Source organism: Schistocerca cancellata, chromosome 4, assembly GCF_023864275.1.
Source record: "Schistocerca cancellata isolate TAMUIC-IGC-003103 chromosome 4, iqSchCanc2.1, whole genome shotgun sequence".
Classification (NCBI taxonomy): domain Eukaryota; kingdom Metazoa; phylum Arthropoda; class Insecta; order Orthoptera; family Acrididae; genus Schistocerca; species Schistocerca cancellata.
In genome coordinates, this window is record NC_064629.1 from 194,000,221 (window position 1) to 194,022,641 (window position 22,421).

Sequence of the window (22,421 nt, forward strand, 5' to 3'; positions counted from 1 at the left end):
ACACATCCATGCCCGAGGCAGGATTCGAACCTGCGACCGTAGCAGCAGCGCGGTTCCGGACTGAAGCGCCTAGAACCGCTCGGCCGCATTGGCCGGCGGACTGTAATCTGATTGCGTGTCTGTGGAGTACTGTCGCAGTTGTGCCACTGGATTCGTGATTCCCTGTCAGAAAGGTCACTATTCGTAGTCACTGACGGCAAGTCACTTAGTGAAACTGAAGTGGTATCTATGGTCCATAAAGTTGATTTTGTAGGACCTGCCGCGCGGAATGGCAGCGCGGTTAGATGCGCCATGTCACTGACTGCGTGACCCCTCCCGCTGGAGGTTCGAGTCCCCTCTTGGGCATAGGTGTGTGTGTTGTTCTTAGCATAGGTTAATTTAAGTTAGTTTAAGTAGTGTGTAAGTTTAGGGACCGATGACCTCTGCAGTTTGGTCCCTTAAGAACTGTGGTGTCACCGCCAGACACCACACTTGCTAGCTGGTAGCCTTTAAATCGGCCGCGGTCCGTTAGTATACGTCGGACCCGCGTGTCGCCACTATCAGTGATTGCAGACCGAGCGCCGCCACACGGCAGATCTAGAGACACTTCCTAGCACTCGCCCCAGTTAGACAGCCGACTTTGCTAGCGATGGTTCACTGACAAATTACGCTCTCATTTGCCGAGACGATAGTTAGCATAGCCTTCAGCTACGTCATTTGCTACGACCTAGCAAGGCGCCATTACCAGTTACTATTGATACTGTAAAACATGTACCGTCAAGAGCGATGTTCACCAATTATGGATTAAAGTTAAGTATTCCAGCAGATACGTATTATTTTTGCTAGTCTCATTTCCCTGACCTGTTCCAGACGTCACGCCAGCCTGCGTGAGCTTAAACGCGTGCCTTTCGGTTTCCTTATAGTGGGTTGGCTGTCTTTGCCAATCCACAACAAGAACTAACACACATTTGAACATTTGTAGGACCTCTGGTGTTGTTAATCTACCTAACGATTTAGGAGACAATCTGAGCAGTCCTCTGCGATGCTGTCGTTTAGCGTCTAGTAAAGTCAATAGAGGATCAAAACCAGTTCAGAAATGATTTAGGTCGGATATTTATATGGTACGAATAGTCGCAGTTGATTCTAAACAATAAAAAGTGTAAGGTCCTCAACATGAGTACTAAAAAGAATTCCGTAAAATTTCGGCTACACGATAAATTACACAATTTTAAAGGCAGTCAACTCAACCAAATACCCAGGGATTACAATTACGATCAGCTTCAATCATAACCATCATACAGAAAATATTGCGGTAAAGACAAACCAAATACTGCGTTTTATTGGCAGAACACGTAGCAGATGCAACAAATCTACTAAAGCGACTGCCTACACTGCGCTTATCCGCCCTCTTATGGAATACTACAGCGCGATATGGGATCCTTACCGGGTAGGATCGACGGAGGACATCGATAAAGTTCACAAAGGGCAGTTCGTTTTGTATTGTCGTCAAATAGGGGAGTGAGTGTCAGGGATACGATACGCGAGTTGGGTGACAATCACTTAAAAGAAAGGCGTTTTTGGTTCCGACAAGATGTTTTTACGAAATTTCAATCACATCTTTCGCCTCCGAATTCGAAAATATTTGTTGACGCCGACCTATGTATTGAGAAATGACCATCGCAATAAAATAAGAGAAATCAGAGCTTGCTCGGAAGGATTTGGGTGTTCATTTTTCCCACGTGCTATTGAAGAGGGAGCGGTAGAGAAATAGCCTCCAAATTGTTCTATGTACCCTTTACCAAACACTTAAGTGTGAATTTCAGGGTAGTCATGTAGATTAAAATGTCTGCATCCATTCATCATTTGATATTCTGCCTACTCCGTTATCGAATTCGCCTTCTCTTCGTCTGAATTCATTAGTGACAGTGCATTAACATCAGTACCTGCCTCATTTATTCCGTCTATGGGTTTTATTGAAGATTGGCAGAGAGGGCTAATGGAAATTAGCTTCGGCATAAAAATGTTTTAACTTTGGAATTTTTTCCGGAGTCGAGTCATTGTGTCGTTTTCCCTTATGGGAAATACAAATAATGAAAAAACAATGAAAAAAGCAATACATATTGCGTCAGGTAGATTAAGATCATAAATAACAGTAAGATTTGAGCGTCCAAAAAGTAGCCTCCCCTGTGTTTTTCGGCCTTGAAGGCTGATAGGGAATAATTGTCATTTCGTACAATTACACATTCCGTTACACATTAATTCAATGTCGCGACAGTGAGCAATTGGGGACTGTGTCATTACATTTTAAATTGCACTTTTAACACACTTTCTTTCGTGGTACTCTAATATGAGAGTTCAATAAATTTTGTTTTGGAGCAACTAAAAAGTTAAAATATGTTTGTAGTCCAAACGCTTAGAATTTCTAAGTGTGAGACAAACAAAATTACAGTGCGCTAAGCAGAAAGATGACACACTGTTTACTTTAGGAATAGCACTCGCTGCAGTAGCATGACCTCAAGTAGCGGAGAAAGCTCTTCTGCAGAACTTTCACATTGCAGCCGCTGTAGCTATGTCTCTTTAAACGAGATGCTGACTCTTTCTTGCTGGTGAAAGGACACAGCCTACTTATTGCCCGGCAGAAAGGAACATGCCGAAAATGTATCTTAGTGCAGAAGAGAGAAATCCTGCGTAACTTGGACACGTGTCTTCGACATGCAGTAACCTTGCTGTGTGTGACTGACTCGCACCGCAATGTTGACAGTAGCCACAGCATGTAGCGTGGCAAGACGAACGTAGTAGTGTCTTTTTCTGGTGAAAATGATGCCCCGAGTGTCTCGTGCTTTTAGGTGCTTTTCCCCACCCTACCGCAGAATGCTGAACCAGGTCCTTTAGTTCTATCAACGCTACACTGTTGAGAAGAATAAGCTCACCAGACAAAAAAAGAGTCAACCTATTGCGCACGCGGAGATGAATAACTAACAAGGGAACCTCCCCATCGCACCCCCCTCAGATTTAGTTATAAATTGGCACAGTGGATAGGCCTTGAAAAACTGAACACAGATCAATCGAGAAAACAGGAAGAAGTTGTGTGGAACTATGAAAAAAATAATCAAAATATACTAACTGAGTAGACCATGAACAAGATAGGCAACATCTAGGATGACCTGAGCCCAGGAGCGCCCTGGTCCCGTGGGTAGCGCGAGCAGCTGCGGAGCGAGAGGTCCTTGGTTCAAGTCTTCCCTCCAGTGAACAATTTAATTTTTTATTTTCAGACAATTGTCAAAGTTCAGGCACTCACACATAATCAACTTCGCTCTCCAAAATTGCAGGACATGTTCAGATTTGCTTGGACATAAACAGGATTTCACGGTCTACACACGGACAAATTTGAAAACGTTAAGAACATATGTTTTGACAGAGCACAGGGAAAACTGTGCGACTGTGAAACTGTTGCATTCATTTGTTGCAGTTTATGTGACAAACTCTTATGTTTTCATCACTTTTTTTGGAGTGATTATCACATCCACAAGAAAACCTAAATCGGGCAAGGTAGAAGAATATTTTTACCCATTCGCCAAGTGTACAAGTTAGGTGGGTCGACAACAGACTCCTGTCATGTGACGCACATGCCGTCACCAGTGTCGTATAGAATATATCAGACGTGTTTTCCTGTGGAGGAATCGGTTGACCTATGACCTTGCGATCAAATGTTTTCGGTTCCCATTGGAGGGGCACGTCCTTTCGTCTACTAATCGCACGGTTTTGCGGTGCAGTCGCGAAACACAGACACTAAACTTATTACAGTGAACAGAGACGTCAATGAAGGAACGGACAGATCATAACTTCGTAAAATAAAGTACGTAAAAATTTTCACTCGAGGGAAGACTTGAACCAAGGTTCTCTGACTTCGCAGCTGCTCACTCTAACCACGAGACCGCGGCGCTCCTGCGCCTCCAGGCTCCTATCTTACAAATGGACTACTCAGTTTGTATATTTTGATTATTTTTTTCATAGTTCCACACAACTTCTTCCTGTTTTATCACTTGATCTGTGTTCAGTTTTTCAAGTCCTATCCACTGTGCCAACTTATAACTAAATCCGAGGGGGGTGCGATGGGGAGGTTCCCTTGTAAGGCTTTAAACCAATAGAGTCACGTGCTCAACAACGCGTGTACTACCTCTACGAAGTGTGAACAAATGTAACGGGAACTTTTGTTTTTATTAAAGATTCTTTATTATTCATCAAAATCAACCTTGTGTCCTTCAAAGTAATCCCCTTCAGATATAATACAATTGTGCCAGCACTTTTTCTGATCTTGGAAGCACTTCCGGAACTCACTTTTCGTTATAGTGTTCAGCTCCTTCGGTAATACTGTTTTTATCTCCTTAAAGTTTGCAAAACGACATCCTTCAGTGGTTCTCTTTAGCCTTTGGAATAGAAATAAGTCAAAGGGGGGCATGTGCGGCGAATACGGTGGCTGAGGCACCATTATGGTTTTGTTTTTTGCTAAAATCTCACGAAAAAGCATTGAGGTGTGAGTGAGAGCATTATTGTGATACAATTTTCACAGATGGTTTTGCCACAGTTCTGGTCGTTTTCTTCGAATTTCTTCACGCAAACGGCGCATAACCTCCAGGTATTATTCCTTATTGACCTGCCGGCTGGTGTGGCCGAGCGGTTCTGGGCGCTAAAGTCTGGAACCGCGCGACTGCTACGGTCGCAGGTTCGAATCCTGCCTCGGGCGTGGATGTATGTGGTGTCCTTAGGTTAGTTAGGTTTAAGTAGTTCTAAGTTCTAGGGGACTGATGACCTCAGCTGTTAAGTCCCATAGTGCACAGAGCCATTTGCACCATTTTTGAACCTTAAACAGCTTTGCTAATCCCGCGCGGCCCAACTACAAGAAGACCGAAGCGTGACAGGAAAACGGGTTGCGCCATTAAGCAAAGGTATAACACCTCGGAAAACGAGCCGACACGGATCAACAATATAACACAGGAATCAGCTTAGTTTTTCAAAGCACTCCTAGACAGAATAGAAAGAATAACCCATGAGCAAGCTCTTCAGTTTAGACATGAAAGCACGTGGACTACTGGTAAGATTTTGAATTCTTGTGCTAACTTACTGCAAATGGATGCAGCAGAATACTGCACGCCTTTCTGCACTCTTGAGTCAATGAAGTGCCACCCAAATGCAGACTGGATTTCTACCTAGTATTAACTGAGTGAAAGCTTCTAATTCTTGGAAATAAGCTTATACTGTTAACAAGAAACGACAGTAAAGACTATACAGGGTGATTATAATAAAACTTTCAAAACGCCTTAGAAGTAACACCACTGGTCAGAATGACGTAAAATTGCAACGGAATATTATCGGAGAAGTGGGAAAACGTATGGCAGAAGAATAGTGTGAAAATTGATCAATAGATGACGCCGTATATGTCGGAATACGTAAATGAAAACACCTAAGCCGGCCGCGGTGGCAGAGCGGTTCTAGGCGCTTCAGTCCGGAACCGCGTGACTGCTACGGTCCCAGGTTCGAATCCTGCCTCGGGCATGAATGTGTGTGATGTCCTTAGATTTAACTAGTTCTAAGTTCTAGGAGACTGATCACCTCAGATGTTAAGTCCCACAGTGCTCAGAGCCATTTGAACCATTTTGAAAACACCTGTCATGCGCACGACGCATTGAAGTTGGTATAAACACGCCGGGTACACGGATTTTCCTCCTTTCACGTCTGCGACGTTCCCCATGACTGTCTCAATGCAGGATCGCGCTCTGCTTCTAAAGTTGTATTACAATAATGATGAATGTGCACACGCCGCTTTGCAGAAGTTCGAGACACTGAGGGGTTTGAAAAAAGACGGTGGTCCGATGACTGCCGTGGGTTTGGAGTAAATGGTTCGGAAATTCGAAAAGACTGGTTCGTTTGGTCTGCAATCTGGTGGAGGGAGGAAACGAACTGATTCGATGTCAGTGGAAGCAGTGGCCACAGAAATTCAGGAGCAGACGAGTTGTGGTGTGCAAACGTGTAGTGCACAGGGAATTGCCCGGACATTGGACATACCGTGAGCACGGTGCGTAAAATCCTACGAAACATCCTTCTTTGCTGTCCATTCAAAATTACCCATGTGCACAAGTTGCTTCCTATTGACCTTCCACCAAGAGAGACCTTTGCTTTAGAATTTCTTGCTCGCTTGGAAGTGGTCAATGATTGGTCCTGGAAGATTTTGTGGACAGATGAAGCCCACTTCCATCTGACAGGATATGTCGATACACAGAATTGCCGAATAAGGGCAACGGAAAATCCATACACAAATCAACCATTACCACTTCATCCTGAAAAGGTCACTGTGTGATGTAGGTCTATGGCATCATTTATCATAGGGCCATATTTTTTTCGAAGAGAGAGGTGCTTCCAGTCCTGTTACCTGCACCGTCACTGGTAAGCGCTATGTGTGTGTTTTGCGCAACCACGTCATTCCAGCTCTCCATCTGCGTGGCTGTGTGGATGAGATAATTTTTATACAAGATGGCGCACCGCTGCACATTGAAAATCTAGTTAAGCAGCTGCTGAAGCGCCATTTCGGAAATACTGGAATTATCAGCCGCCATTTCCCTACAGCCCGGCCGTCCTTGTCACCTAATCTTAATCCGTGTGAAAATGGTTCAAATGGCTCTGAGCACTATGGGACTCAACTTCTGAGGTCATTAGTCCCCTAGAACTTAGAACTAGTTAAACCTAACTAACCTAAGGACATCACACACATCCACGCCCGAGGCAGGATTCGAACCTGCGACCGTAGCGGTCTCGCGGTTCCAAACTGCAGCGCCTAGAACCGCACGGCCACTACGGCCGGCTTAATCCTTGTGACTTCTGGTTGTGAGGCTTCTGTAAGATGTTGTGTTCAGTGTTCCGATTGCAAACTTAGATGCATTGAAGGCACGCATTGCGCAACACATTCTGAACATGGCCCCGGAAACACTTCAATTAGTTGTGAAACATGCTGTTTCTCGATTTCAACTTGTTGCAGAAAACGCTGCATATTGAACATGTTTTGTGCCAGTAACACGGAAATTAATAATCCGATATGATCTTGATTGATGCTTTTTATACGGTTTTTGGCCTTAGGACAGTTAAAAATCGTTGTGATTGATGCTTTTTATGCGGTTTTTGGCCTCAGGACAATTAAACACTGATGTGATTGATGCTTTTTCCTCAAGACAACTAAAAACCGATGCGAGTAATTCTTTTTATGCGGGTTTTGACCTCAGGGCAATTAAAAACCAATTTTTCCAATCTGATGTGATATGACCTTGCCGTGGCGGATGGGCTTACGTAATTAACAGTATCACACCTGTACAACCATGTACACTGAGTAGTACAGTTTGTTTAACATCAAATGTAAACATCAGGCACTGTTGTATGATTCATTTGTCATTTGTAGTCGACCACTATTAAATTACAATGCTTACAACACAACAGCGCAATCTATTTCTACGTTTTGTAACTATTTAATTTTCTTCTACCATAAGTTTTCCCCCTTCTCCGATAGTATTCCGTTGCAATTTGACGTCATTCTGACCATTGACGTTATTTCTACAGCGGTTCGAAAGTTTAACTTTAATTATAATCTCCCTGTATATGTTGAGAGCGCAGACTAATGAACAGGGGTTGACAAGAAGTTCGCAAACTTACACCACTTATTGCCCGAACTGTCCGTTTCTCAGGCAAAAATGCCCTTTGAGAAAGGGAAATATAATACCATTCGAATATCCATACGTCACAAGCGAATGAAAATAAAGAAAGTAGACTAGTTTTCGTTCGAAATATGACTTACTTCAGATACTGTCCTAATAGTAAAAATGGCAGTATTAGCTGGTTGAATAACATCCTGAACATGGTTTTTGCACGACAGTTTACTATCTATTTGAACACCTAGAAATTTCAGTTGTTCAGTCTCACTGATCATATGCTCATTCTGTATAATAAAACGTCAGGTTTTGTTGAATTGTTGTTAGAAACTGTAAAAACTGAGTCTTACTGTGATTCAGCGTTAGTTTATTTTCTACAAGTCATGAACTTACGTCTTGAACAGCACAGTTTAATACGGCGCCAACGTAGCACACAACATCCATTACTACCAAGCTAGTGTTATCAGCAAACATAAATATAAATAAGGAACAGGAGTGGTCCCAGCACTGATCTCTGGGGCACCTTCCCCCCACCCCTCCCGAATCTCACCGTGCCCCACTCGGCTCCCACATCATAGCTGTTCTCAGTAGTGTGGAGAATGACCCTTTACTGTCTGTTTTTTAAGTATGAGGTGAACCAGTTGTGAGCTACTCCCCATATTCCATAATGGTCCAACTTCTGGAGAAATTTTTGTGATCAACACAATCAAACGCCTTAGTTAAAAAAAAACATGCCTAGCGTTCGAAACTTTGTTTACTCCATCTAGTACCTCACAGAGAAAAGGGAATACAGCATTTTCAGTTGTTAAACTACTTCTAAAACGAAACTGAATATTTGACAGCAAGTTATCTGCAATGAAATGCTGAATTATCCTTATGTACACAGCCTTTTCAGCAAGTTTAGTAAACACCGTTGGCATAGAAATAGGTCTAAAATTGTCTGCATTATCCCTTTCTCCCGTTTTATAAAGCGGCTTTACTACTGGGTAAACGCGCTGCCGGATGTAGTCAGATCGAACGCCGATGGTGGAGTAACTAATAGTTGGCCGGCAAATGGAGTATAGGAGTCGACGTGCAGCTGTTAATCTTCAGATTGAGAACCACTGTCTCGAATTTAAACCTCCACTCTCTCTGCACAGCGTCTAATTAATTGTGAATCCTCAGTCTGTTAAAATGAGATAATAACCTTTTCGGCTGTTTTTTGGCCACACTTTACAAAGCGAAGTGGTACAGTGGTTACACACTGGACAAGCATTCGCGTTTAGGCTTTCCAGGGTTTCCCTAAACCGACTGAGACGAATGCAGGAAGATTCCTTCGAAACGGACGCTGCCGTTTTCCTTCCTAATTCGTCTCTAATCTCAACTTGTAGTCGCGGAATATTAAACCCTAAACCTTCATCACTTGGCATCAATTTGTGCTATTCGAAAGGATTAGGCTAATAACGGACATGAGCTTTCATCCTTCTGCTACATCTAAATACATATTCCACAAGAATTTTTACAGCGCATGGTGGAGGTTACATAGCAGCAATGTTAGGGATTTCCATCCTGTTCCATTAGCGTAGTGAACAAGCTGGAGGAGAAATGCGGAGTTGTAAGAGCATGCACATTTACGAGAAAGATAAATGTTACAAATAGAAAAATTAATTAAATGTTTGCAGAAAATAGAAGCAGAGGACTTAAAGGCGGAAATACGAGGGGCATTCAAATGAAACCCGGTCACTAGTGTAAACTAGAGGTAAGGATTTTACTAACTAAAAAATGTAGTTATACACAGTACATATACTCAAAAATAGTCGCCACAACTGTTGACACATTTACCCTTTGCGACACTAGCCGGTCGATTCCATCCTTGAAGAAGCTAGTAGGCTGCTGTCGGATCTAGGCCTGGACCAAGTCACACACTTCATCGTCTGTTGCGAATCGATGTCCACGAATAACTTGTTTTAGAGGTCCAAACACATGAAAGTAACACGGTGAAAGGTCGGGACTGTACGGTGGATGTTCCAGCGTTTTCCACCGAAACTTCTGCAGTGTTGTCTTCACCGCATTGGCCGTGTGTGGGCGGGTATTATCATGCAGCAGGATAACGCCACTGGACAACATGCCTCAGCGTTTCGACTTGATGGCTCGTCTAAGGTTCAGTAAAGTGGCTTGATAACACTGGACATTGGTGGTGGTTCCCCGTCCCAGGAACTCGACAAGCAGTGGGTCCTTGTGGTCAAAGTAGAAGGACATCGTGACCTTACCAGAACTGGTGTGCACGGCTTTTGATTTCTTTGGAGGTGGTGAAGTCGCATGTTTCCACTGCTTGCTCTGACGCTTGCTTTCCGATTCAAAACTGTGACACCATGGTTCGTCACCTGTGACGATACGCGACAGACAGCCGTATTCCTCCTCATGATAACGTTGGAGATGACCCAACAGATTTTTCGAAAGTTCAAGTGTTGATGCATTACGGTGTGGGCGGTGCATACACAAATACCTAGTAACCTGTCAGGAAGGTCGCAGTTCGTAGTAATAGACGGCAAATCATCGAGTAAAACTGAAGTGATATCAAGTGTTCCCCAGGGAAGCGTCCTGGGACCTCTGCTGTTCCTGATCTATATAAACGACCTGGCTGACAATCTGAGCAGTTCTCTTAGGTTGTTCGCAGATGATGCTGTAATTTACCGTCTTGTAATGTCAGTATCAGTTGCAAAGCGATTTAGAAAAGATTGCTGTGTGGTGTGGCAGGTGGGAGTTGACGCTAAATGACGAAAAGTGTGAGGTGATCCACATGAGTTCCAAAAGAAATCCGTTGGAATTCGATTACTCGATAAATAGTACAATTCTCAAGGCTGTCAATTCAACTAAGTACCTGGGTGTAAAAATTACGAACAACTTCAGTTGGAAAGACTACATAGATAATATTGTGCGGAAGGCGAGCCAAAGGTTGCGTTTCATTGGCAGGACACTTAGAAGATGCCAAAAGTCCACTAAAGAGACAGCTTACACTACACTCGCTCGTCCTCTGTTAGAATATTGCTGCGCGGTGTGGGATCCTTACCAGGTGGGATTGACGGAGGACATCGAAAGGGTGCAAAAAAGGGCAGCTCGTTTTGTATTATCACTTAATAGGGGAGAGAGTGTGGCAGATATGATACGCGAGTTGGGATGGGAGTCATTAAAGCAATGACGTTTTTCGTCGCGGCGAGATCTATTTACGAAGTTTCAGTCACCATCTTTCTCTTCCGAATGCGAAAATATTTTGTTGAGCCCAACCTACATAGGTAGGAATGATCATCAAAATAAAATAAGATAAATCAGAGCTCGAACAGAAAGGTTTAGGTGTTCGTTTTTCCCGCGCGCTGTTCGGGAGTGGAATGGTAGGGAGATAGTATGATTGTGGTTCGATGAACCCTCTGCCAAGCACTTAAATGTGAATTGCAGAGTAATCATGTAGCTATAGATGTAGATGTAGATGTAGATCGATCTCGTCCACGGTGATTTTGTGGTTGTACGAGACTAAAGCATTCTCTTCCGCAACCATTTTTGGTGTGATGACACTATGAACCTGTCCAGGACGAGTATCGTCTTCCAGTGACTCGCCCCCCCCTCCCCCCCCCCCCCCAAGGAATCGTTTGCGCCATTCCACAACACTTGAACGACTCAGACTGTACTCGCCGTACACAGCCTTCATCCGTCGATACATTTCACGGCCTACAACTCGCTCCGCCGCCAAAAATCGATTCACTCCTCGTTGTTCTTGCTTACTCGCCTGCATGTTCGGTAGTGGACGATAACTTACGTAACCACCTTCTCTTCGTCGTGAAACCACACAGGCGCTACGCAACATCTAACGGTGCGCACGTGCCAGTCTCTCTACCAATAGATGGCGCCAACATACCCGCAGTTACGTGGAGCCACCTTACGTTTAAGGCAAAGGTAGACGCACTGACCAGGTTTTAGTTTCAGTGAACCTCATAATATACGGAAGTGTTATATAATCGAAACAAATTTGAAGAAAATAGCATTAAAAGAAAAAAGTAAGCGGATGAGGATGAGAGGGGTGACGCGATATTGAGAGAATGATTTGACAGAGCCCTGAAAGACCCTGAAGTAGACAGTTTCCCAGAATCAATAAGATCCTTGGAAGATCGACTCATGACAAAAGTATTCCTCATGTTACAGGGGCGTGGAAACAATCCGAGAATTGCATGCTTGAACATAAATGTTGATGCTAACTAAGCCTATGAGTTACGCTGTTGTATTTGACCACGAACGGCATCTGCACTGTGTCCCCGATACGTTACAAGTGTCAGTCATGGTCAGAACAGTGTTCTGTGTACTTTTGAATGCATTTTGTCGGAGCTGAGTGAATTCCAACGTGGGCAAATTGTTGGTGATCGTAGTCGAAGTGTTAGGTGTTGCAAGAGGCACCATATAGATGATGTAGACCACAAAGTCACAACACGAGAAGAAATATAGGTTGAATGACCGTGACAGACGGTCATTCGAGAGTATTGTGACGAAAATTAAGAGAAAGACAACTACGAAAGTCATTGTAGAACTAAAGGTGCCGGCCGGAGTGGCCGAGCTGTTCTAGGCGCTATAGTCTGGAACCGCGCGACCGCAACGGTGGCAGGTTCAAATCACGCCTCGGGCATGGCTGTGTGTGATGTCCTTAGGTTAGTGAGGTTTAAGTAGTTCTAAGTTCTAGGGGACTGATGACCTCAGCAGTTAAGTCCCATAGTGCTCAGAGCCTTTTTTTTTTTTAACTAAATGACGCACTCGCGAACTGTGTCAGCACCAAAACAACACGAAGGGACTACCGTGAGCATTGAACAGGGAATTGCAGGGCGAGTTGGAATCCCAATACCACTCATCAGTGATGCAAATGCCCATAACAGAAAAATGTGGTGCCGAAACCATAAACCTGGACTACGGTGCAACGGAAGAAAGTTATATGGTCGGACGAGTCTTCTTGCGCACTATTTACATTTTCTAACCGAGTTTACGTCCCAAGAGTGAAATACACTACTGACCATTAAAATTGCTACACCAAGAAGAAATGCAGATGATAAACGGGTATTCATTGGACAAATATATTATATTAGAACTGATATGTGATTACATTTTTACGCAATTTGGGTGCATAGATCCTGAGAAATCAGTACCCAGAACAACCACCTCTGGCCGTAATAACTGCCTTGATACGCCTGGGCATTGAGTCAAACAGAGCTTGGATGGCGTGTAAAGGTACAGCTGCCCGTGCAGCCTCAACACGATACCACAGTTCATCAAGAGTAGTGACTGGCGTATTGTGTCGAGCCAGTTGCTCGGCCACCATTTACCAGACATTTTCAGTTGGTGAGAGATCTGGAGAATGTGCTGGCCAGGGCAGCAGTCGAACATTTTCTGTATCCAGAAAGGCCCATACAGGACCTGCAGCATGCGGTCGTGCATTATCCTGCTGAAATGTAGGGTTTCGCAGGGATCGAGTGAAGGGTAGAGTCACGGGTCGTAACACATCCGAAATGTAACACTCAATGTTCAAAGTGCCTTCAATGCGAACAAGAGGTGACCGAGACGTGTAACCAATGGCACCCCATACCTTCACGCCGGGTGATACGCCAGTATGGCGATGACGAAAACACGCTTCCAATATGCGTTCAGCGCGATGTCGCCAAACACGGATGCGACCATCACGATGCTGTAAACAGAACCTAGATTCATCCGAAAAAATCACGTTTTGCCATTCGTGCACTGAGGTTCGTCGCTGAGTACACCATCGCAGGCGCTCCTGTCTGTGATTCAGCGTCAAGGGTAACCGCAGCCACGGTCTCCGAGCTGATAGTCCATGCTGCTGCAAACTCCGTCGAACTGTTCGTGCAGATGGTTGTTGTCTTGCAAACGTCCCATCTGTTGACTCAGGGACCGAGACGTGGCTGCACGATCCGTTACATCCATGCGGATAAGATGCCTGTCATGTCGACTGCTAGTGATACGAGGCCGTTGGGATCCAGCACGGCGTTCCGTATTACCCTCCTGAACCCACCGATTCCATATTCTGCTAACAGTCATTGTATCTCGACCAGCCGGCCGCTGGTCTAGGGGACTGATGACCTCAGATGTCAAGTCCCATAGTGCTCAGAGCCATTTGAACCATTTGATCTCGACCAACGCGAGCAGCAATGTCGCGATACGATAAACCGCGATCGCGATAGGCTACAATCCGACCTTTATCAAAGTCGGAAACGTGATGGTACGCGTTTCTCCTCCTTACACGAGGCATCACAATGACGTTTCACCAGGCAACGCCGGTCAACTGGTGTCTGTGTATGAGAAATTGCCTGGAAACTTTCCTCATGTTAGCACTTTGTAGGTGTCACCACCGGCGCCAACCTTGTGTGAATGCTCTGAAAAGCTAATCATTTGCACATCACAGCATCTTTTTCCTGTCGGTTAAATTTCGCGTCTGCAGCACGTCATCTTCGTGGTGGAGTAATTTTAATGGTCAGTAGTGTATAAGCGTTGCTCCTGCCAGCCTCGACCGCTCAGTATTCGCTCAGTATTGGGACTGTATTCACACAGCTGTAGACTAGCACTCGCAGAACAGTTGTTAGTGATTCATATCCATTGCTGCTTTGAACATTGTCTATAGCGAAGAACACTTATTTGCATGTCGCCCATCGCTTGCGACCACTTGTTGTAAATACAAGTTAAGTATTGTCAATCTTCTTTATTTTAATAAAAATATTAATGTTATTTGCTTGAATTGTTATATAGCATTCCGAGAACGCAGCATACTTTAGGAACCCTGTCCGAGACGAGTGGGCAAGACTTGAACCAAGGACCTCTCATTCCGCAGCTGCTCACGCTAACCACGGGACCACGGCGCTCCTGAGCTCACACTATCCTTGATGTTGTCTATCTTGCGCATGGACTACTCAGTTTGTATATTTTGCTTATTTTTTTCATAGTTCCACACAACTTCTTCCTGTTTTCTCGAGTGATCTGTGTTCAGTTTTTCAAGGCCTATCCACTGTGCCAACTTATAAATAAATATGACGTGGATGCGATGGGGAGGTTCCCTTGTAAGCACTACGGGACTTAACATCTGAGGTCATCAGTCCCCTAGAACTTGGAACTACTTAAACCTAACTAACCGAAGGACATCACACGCATCCATGCCCGAGGCAGGATTCTAAGCTGCGACCGTAGCAGCAGCGCGGTTCCCGACTGAAGCGCCTAGAACCGCTCGGTCACAGCGGCCGGCCAAAGCCATCTCCCAAGGCAACTGTGCTGCACCACGGGCCATAGATGACAGGGATGAACGATTGCTGCAGAAATGTGTAAGGGGGAATAGACGTGTAACTGTTGAGCAACTGACCGCCCAGATGAACCAAGGGGCTACCAACAGTGTCTCCTGAACGACCGTGCAGCGAATGTTGTCGAGTATAGGCCTCCGCAGCTGGCGCCTGGCTCATGCACCTATACTGACGACTGCTTATTGGCGTCGAAGGCTAGAATTTGCATGCCAGTACCGCAACTGACAGATGGCCGTTGGCATGTACGGTGTGAAATGCCTCAAAGCGAACACCATGCATGCATTTTGGGCTGGGAAGTGTTTCCATGCCATTCCCTGCGTGATCTCGTCGTTTGGGTGGGCACAATGGATCAGCACGAGTATGCATCTATCCTTGGAGACCTTGTTTTCCCCTATATGCAGTTTGTTTCTCCTCGGCGCGATGGGATCTACCAGCAGAACAATATACCGAGTGATCAAAAAGTCAGTATAAATTGGAAAACTGAATAAATCACGGAATAATGTAGATAGTGAGGTACAAATGGACACAAATGCTTCGAATGACATGGGGTTTTATTAGAACCAAAAAAATACAAAAAATCAAAAAATGTCCGACAGTTGGCGCTTCATCTGATCAGAAAAGCAATAATTAGCATAACAAAGTAAGACAAAGCAAAGATGATGTTCTTTACAGGAAATGCTCAATATGTCCACCATCATTCCTCAACAATAGCTGTAGTCGAGGAATAATGTTGTGAACAGCACTGTAAAGCATGTCCGGAGTTATGGTGAGGCATTGGCGTCGGATGTTGTCTTTCAGCATCCCTAGAGATGTTGGTCAACCACGATACACTTGCGACTTCAGGTAACCCCAAAGCCAATAATCGCACGGACTGAGGTCTGGGGACCTGGGAGGCCAAACATGACGAAAGTGGCGGCTGAGCACACGATCAGCACTAAACGACGCGCGCAAGAGACCTTTCACTCGTCTAGCAATATGGGGTGGAGCGCCATCCTGCATAAACATCGTACGTTCCAGCAGGTGTTTATCAGCCAGGCTGGGGATGACGCGATTCTGTAACATATCGTCGTATCTCTCACCCGTCGCGGTAGCAGTTACAAAACCAGAATCACGCATTTGCTCGAAGCAAAAAGGCCCGATAACCGTAGATGTGGTAAATCCAACCCATACCGTGTCCTTCTCGTCGTGGAATGGAGTTTCCACGACAGTTCTAGGATTTTCGGTAGCCCAAATTCTGCAGTTGTGGGCGTTGACAGACCGTCGGAGCGTGAAATGAGCTTCGTCGGTCCACAACACGTTACTCAACCACTCGTGATCATTCTCCATCTTTTGAAACGCCCACACCGCAAATGCCCTCCGCTTCACTAAATCACCAGGTCACAGTTCATGATGCCGATGGATTTTGTACGGATAGCATCGGAGGGTACGCCTAAGTGCCAACTAAACATTAGTATATGGAATGCCGGTGCGATGTGGGACTGCACGAGTGCTGACATCCCCGCGCATAGACGAACCCGCTACAGTCTGCATTTCTTCCTGAACTGTCTCAGCAGTATTACGCCTTGTGCTCGGACGGCCACTACGGGGTCTATCGTCTAAACAACCCGTGGCTTCGAACTTCGAAATCATTCTCGCCACAGCTACATTTGTCAATGGACCTGTATCCGTTCGAATCCCCTTCCTATGGCGATAGGATCGTAACGCTGAACTAGCACACTCCCCATTCTGATAATACAGCTTCACTAAAAGCGCCTTTTCAGGTAACGTCAACATGCTGCGACTGCTGGCGCATCTTATTCTCTCTCTCATTACAGCTCCTTTTATACACGATTGTCATGCACAGTCACTGACGTTTTACTGTCCAGCGCCATCTGTCGGACATTTTGTGAATTTTTTTTTGTTATAATAAAACCCCAAACCCCATGTCATTCCAAGCATGTGTGTCAATTTTTACCTCTCTATCTACATTATTGCGTGGTTTATTAAGTTTTCACATTTATACTGACTTTTTGATCACCCGGTAATGTGTCATACAGCTTGTAGTGTATGTGCATGGTTCAAAGAGCACCAGGATGAGTTCACGTACTCCGCTGGCCACCAAACTCCCTCGATTTAACATCAGAATCTGTGGTATCACCACGATCCCTCCCTCCTTCTGAGCGGATTTCCCCTCCTACTCCCCCTCCATCTCTTGTGCCTTCTTTCAGTGTCTCTGCGCTCCCTCCTGCCCTTTTCCCTCTCCCGCCCCATGTGTCTCCTGCCTCTTCGTGAACCCACGGTTGCCCCTCCTCTCTTCATCCCGCCGCTTCCCCAGCTGCCCCATGCTTTCCCCTCCTTTTCCATCCTCTCTGACCTTTCCCTCGGCAGGTCCCACCTGGTAGTTTCATTCTTCGTCGTGTGTGCTCCAAGTGGATTTTAAGTGTGTTGTTTCGGAGTGTTTTTAATACTGTGGCCAACTTTTAACCTGTGCATGCGCATCCAGTGTCATCTGTCTTTTAAGAATCGCCAACTGTGTTTTTTAACTTTCCTGTGACTTTTTTAACTGTCCCCAATGAACGTCTACATGTCAGTGTATTTTTACCTCCATTTTCTCCCCTTACTCTGTTTTATGTTCCCCTTTTTTTATCTCCTTATGTATGTATTATTTTATTCTTGTTTTAGTTGTCGTGTCACTCGGCTGAATAGCGGCGGATTGTGCTGCTGACAGCCCTCCCCTGCCCATATGGGGCAGGGGAATGAAATCACAATAAAGAAAAAAAAAATATCACCACGATCGAGCTGTTCACTGCATGGATCCTCAACCGAGAAAACTAGCGCACTTAGGCACGGCACTAAGAGTCGTCATGGCCCCATGTCCTTGTAGGTAGTTCCTAGAACCTCACTGACTCTCTTTATGGACCTCTCGCAGCGGTCCGTGCTGCAGATGTTGGTTATTCAGGCTTTTGACAGTTGGGCACATTAATGTGACTGGACAGTGTAAATATTCGATATGGTGCGTCTGAAACATTCCGGCTTCCTTGGTCACGGAAGCTTCCATTATACGAGCACCAACAATTTGCTCACGTTCGAAATCACTTAGCTCCGAGGCCGGCCGGTGTGGCCGTGCGGTTCTAGGCGCTTCAGTCTGGAACCGCGTGACCGCTACGGTCGCAGGTCCGAATCCTGCCTCGGGCATGGATGTGTGTGTTGTCCTTAGGTTAGTTAGGTTTAAGTAGTTCTAAGTTCTAGGGTACTGATGACCACAGATGTTTAGTCCCATAGTGCTCAGAGCCATTTGAACCATTTTGAACTTAGCTCCGACATAATGCACTCAACTACACAGAACACTGTTTTGACCACGAATGGCACATACAACGTATTGAGGACGTTGCACAGGTTCAGTCCGTGGTCAAATACAACAGCTAAACCTGCAGGCTTCGCTAGGATCTGTATTTGTGTTCAGGCGTGCATTTCTCGTGGTGCTTCCATGTTTTTGACCAGCACCGGCACATTTGTAAATGTAGAATTTAATATTTCGGCTATATTGCTGTATACACTCCTTACATTACTATACTCTGCCCCCGGTAGCTGAGTGGTCAGCGCGACAGAATGTCAATCCTAAGGGCCCGGATAAATTATTGTGCCTGTGCTGCAATGTTTTTACCAAAAAAAAAAAAGACTACAAATCGCCATGAAAAAGGGTTCGAGGAACAACAGTAAGAGGAAAACGAAAAGAAAAGAATATACAAACGAAAACCTATAAAACGATAGCAATGTTAACCAACTGTATGAATGTATTAGGTTAATAGAAAGAATGTTTTTAAAAAATGTATCGTTGTTAATAATTTAAATAAATATATATGGTTACAAAGAAAAGGTTCGATTTCCGGCTGGGTCAGAGATTTTCTCCGCTCAGGGACGGGGTGTTGTGTTCCTTTTTTCCACGCGCCATTCGAGAGTGGAATGGTAGAGAAGTAGTATGAAAATGGTTCGATGAACCCTCTGCCAGGCTCTTAAATGTGAATTGCAGAGTAACCATGTAGATATAGATGTAGATGTAGATGTACGTTCGTACAAGACGTAAGTGTTACAGAGATGCTTGCGGAACAAACGGGAATCCCTGGAGGGAAGGCGACGTTGTTTTCGGGAAACACTACTGAGAAAATTTAGAGAATCGGCATTTGAAGCTGACTACCGAACGATTCTTCTGCCAACATACATGGCGCGTAGGACCCACGAAGATACGATACGAGAAATTAAGGCTCATACGGAGGCATATACACTACTGACTATTAAAATTGCTACACCATGAAGATGACGTGCTACAGACTCGAAATTTAACCGACAGGACGAAGATGCTGTGATATGCAAATGATTAGCTTTTCAGAGCATTCACACAAGGTTGGCGCCAGTGGCGACACCTACAACGTGCTGAATGAGGAATGTTTCCAACCGATTTCTCATACACAAACAGCAGTTGACCTGCGTTGGCCGGCTGCGGTGGCCATGCGGTTCTAGGCGCTGTAGTCCGGAACCGCGCGACTGCTACGGTCGCAGGTTCGAATCCTGCCTCGGGCATGAATGTGTGTGATGTCCTTAGGTTAGTTTGCTTTAAGTAGTTCTAAGTTCTGGGGGACTGATGACCGCAGATGTTAAGTCCCATAGTGCTCAGAGCCATTTGAACCATTTGACCGGCGTTGCCTGGTGAAACGTTGTTGTGATGTCTCGTGTAAGGAGGAGAAATTCGTACCATCACGTTTCCGACTTTGATAAAGGTCGGATTGTAGCCTACCGCGATTGCGGTTTATCGTATCGTGACACTGCTGCTCGCGTTGGTCGAGATCCAATGACTGTTAGCAGAACATGGAATCGTTGGATTCAGGAGGGTAATACGGAACGCTGTGCTGGATCCCAACGGCCTCGTATCACTAGCAGTCGAGATGACAGGCATCTTATCCGCATGGCTGTAACGGATCGTGCAGCCACGTCTCGATCCCTGAGTCAACAGATCGGGAAGTTTGCAAGACAACAACCATCTGCACGAACAGTTCGACGATGTTTGCAGCAGCATGGACTATCAGCTTGGAGACCACGGCTGCGGTTACCCTTGACGCTGCATCACAGACAGGAGCGCCTGCGCTGGTGTACTCAACGATGAACCTGGGTGCACGAATGGCAAAACGTCATTTTTTCGTATGAATCCAGGTTCTGTTTACAGCATCATGATGGTCGCATCCGTGTTTGGCGAGATCACGGTGAACGCACATTGGAAGCGTGTATTCGTCATCGCCGTACTAGCGTATCACCCGGCGTGATGGTATGGGATGCCATTGGTTACTCGTCTCGGTCACCTCTTGTTCGCATTGACGGCACTTTGAACAGTGGACGTTACATTTCAGATGTGTTACGACCCGTGGCTCTACCCTTCATTCGATCCCTGCGAAACCCTACATTTCAGCAGGATAATGCACGACTGCATGTTCCATGTCCTCTACAGGCCTTTCTGGATACAGAAAATGTTCGACTGCTGCCCTGGCCAGAACATTCTCCAGATCTCTCACCAATTGAAAACGTCTGGTCAATGGTGGCCCAGCAACTGGCTCGTCACAATACGCCAGTCACTACTCTTGATGAACTGTTGTAACGTGTTGAAGCTGCATGGTCAGCTGTACCTGTACATGCCATCCTAGCTCTGTTTGACTCAATGCCCAGGCGTATCATGGCCGTTATTACGGCCGGAGGTGGTTGTTCTGGGTACTGATTTCTCAGGATCTATGCACCCAAATTGCGTGAAAATGTAATCACTTTTCAATTCTAGCATAATATATTTGTCCAATGAATACCCGTTTATCATCTGCATTTCTTCTTGGTTTAGCAATTTTAATAGTCAGTAGTGTAGATAGTCGTTTTTCCCTCGCTCTATTTTCGAGTGGAACAGGAAAGGAAATGACAAGTAGTGATACAGGGTACTCCTCCGTTTGCGGAGTATTTATTTAGATGAAGAGGTAGATGTAGGTGATGGGATGATTCATCTTGAGATGACCCTTTCGGTAACGAACTCGCGCGCATCTCTCGTCAGATATAATCATTTCCTCTTTAATACCTGACGGGTAGATCCCTGTGGTGGCGCTAACGAGAGCCAGAACGAACACGGGCACGCGGAGAAACCGTGTCGGTGCCGGCAGCTGGCAGTGCGAGCGTGCTGGCTGCGATAGCGAGCCGGGGTGAGCGTCCTCCGCTTGCCTTTTTGCCGTTGCCCGCTGCCCGTTCCTCGCGGCTCCGTTAGAAACCGGCGCAGCAACGGCGACAGTCTGCACAGCTCGCTTCCACGCTGCTGAGGCGCATCTTCACGTGGCTCGAGAAAGCGACATCTCCCTGCGCACGTAATTTCTTCAGAGCAGTACGTTCAGGCGGTTGTCGAACTAGAGGTAACAACTGTCTCGGAAACTGTTTCCCAAATCGAAAACTAATAGGTACGCTCTTACAGGTCCTGTGTTGAGAACTACGATGCAATACGGTATTGCAGAGCGTTGTTATTCTGAACTACGATGCAGTATTCCTTTGGACAAACACGTTGGTCCAACGGAGCACGCACTGCGGCGGGTACAGCCGTTATGAAATACATTCAATGCATTTGCAGTTGCGTGTATGGACAACCATCAGCTGCAGAATGCAAACCGGATCTTCCTCTTATCGCGAGCAGTCGCCTTATCCTTAGGCTATCCGAGCACGACTCACGACCAGCCCCAAACTTTCATATGTCGCCAACCACGTGTCTACAGCCTGTACTCTGCACTCGTAATCCATTATGTACGAGGGCTGTCCAGAAAGTAAGTTACGATTGATCGCGAAATGAAAATCACAGTGAAAATCAGAAATCTTTCATTTGTAACAGTTAGCTACACCTTTCAGCCACTTCTGTACGTAGTCGCCGTTCTGACTGAGACATTCGTCGTAGCGTTGTACCAACTTTCCAATACCCTCATCATAGAAGGCAGCCGCCAGTGCTTTCCGCCAATTCTCTACGCTGGCCTAAAGCTCGTTGTCTGTGCCAAAATGTTGTCTTCGTAGCCAGCGGTTCGTTTGAGCAGAGATGAAACTCAGTGGGAGACAATTACTGGCTGTATTGTGGGTAACCAAACATTTCCAATTGAAACGATGCAAGAACATCTTCATTGCCCCTGCGAAATGAGGCTGAGAATTGTCTTGAAGAAGAAACCGCACGACAGTTATGTAATGTTGGTTGCATAGCTTCAGGGGAAAATTCTCACCACGCCCTCGTACTTGGCGGGAGACACTATTTTCTATAACATCTTTACGCGCTCACTAAGAGCTCAGGAATAAAAAGAGAGTGACATAATTCTACCTAGAGTCATACTAGAGATACTGCCCAACACATCTTTGCAAAGCTTTATCGGATTTTCATAGTCGTTTCCATTTCGCGACTGATCGTAACTTA